This window comes from Rutidosis leptorrhynchoides, chromosome 4 (assembly GCF_046630445.1).
Source record: "Rutidosis leptorrhynchoides isolate AG116_Rl617_1_P2 chromosome 4, CSIRO_AGI_Rlap_v1, whole genome shotgun sequence".
Taxonomy (NCBI): Eukaryota; Viridiplantae; Streptophyta; class Magnoliopsida; order Asterales; family Asteraceae; genus Rutidosis; species Rutidosis leptorrhynchoides.
This window is the reverse complement of record NC_092336.1, coordinates 446,672,316-446,673,523: the sequence shown is the minus strand read 5'-3', so window position 1 is coordinate 446,673,523 and position 1,208 is coordinate 446,672,316. Positions and strand designations below refer to the sequence as shown.

Genomic DNA, 1,208 nt, shown 5'->3' with positions numbered 1-1,208 from the left:
AGTCATGGCTAGAATCGGCTCTAGCCGCTTTAGATGATCTAACAATGTCTTTTTCTTGGTGCCACTCATGTGAGTGGGAAGCAGTGTTATCAATGATTTTGTAAGCTTCAGTTGCAGTTTTCTTCATAATGGAATCACCAGCTGCTATGTCGATGTCTTTTCGTGTAGCAATGTTGATACCTTGGTAGAATATTTGTACTATTTGATAAGTGTCTAAACCGTGATGAGGACATCCTCTCAACAACTTTCCAAATCTTGTCCATGCCTCATATAATGTTTCATTTGGCTTTTGTGTGTACGTAACAATTTCTCCTTGAAGTCTCACAGCTTTAGATGCCGGAAAGAATTGTTTAAGAAATTTTTCAACTAAAACATCCCATGTGTCAATTGCTCCTTCGGGTAACGATTCTAATCAATCTTTGGCTTCTCCCTTTAAAGTCCAGGGAAATAACATGAGATAGATTTATTCATCCTCTACTTCTCTGATTTTGAATAGAGTACAGATCCTATTAAAGGTACGAAGATGTTCATTTGGATCTTCTTTTGGCGTACCACTATATTGGCATTGATTAGTTACCATGTGTAGAATTTGTCCTTTGATTTCATAATCTGGCGCATTAATGTCTGGCTTAATAATGGCGTGTCCTTGGCCCGTACGTGTGGCTCTCATTCGATCTTCCATACTTAGAGGTTCCGTTACTTCCATAATTGAATTTGTTGAATCTGAATCACTAGAAGATTCTGATTTAATGGTTTCTTCCTTGACAATCTCTGGATGAGTAATTTGTGGTTCAGGAGGAATGATTAGTGGTTCAGGATCTCTGAATTGTCCCCGAATATCCTCCGGATTCTCAATTGTGAGGTTGGGTTCAAAAAATGGATTATCAGAAATTTGAATTGGAGTACTTGGTCGACTAGATGACGATACTAAAGAAAAATCAACGGCGACAATATTGACTAGATGTCTTGATACAGATGGTGAACGTATGAAAGGTGGTGAACGTTTTGCTCGGTGTATTCACTGAATATCCTATTAGTTATAAAAATAAAAATTATATAAGTTATCAAATTAATAGACTTTTCTGATTTTGCCGACGTTTTGAATAGCCAATAGATGCAGCAGGTAGCCAGGACCCTTTAAATCGGAAGCCCACAACTCGCCACTAACAAATCCAACTATTACTACGAACCAGAAAATTTTGGATGTC

At 37.7% G+C, this 1,208-nt stretch overlaps 1 non-coding gene across 1 annotated transcript; it reads left to right on the top strand.

Annotated features, from left to right (window-relative positions):
• Positions 1-215: 215 nt before the first annotated feature.
• On the top strand, positions 216-322 carry LOC139846023 (small nucleolar RNA R71). The gene has a single exon (XR_011758770.1). It is a non-coding gene; the product is annotated as a small nucleolar RNA R71 (small nucleolar RNA).
• Positions 323-1,208: the final 886 nt, after the last annotated feature.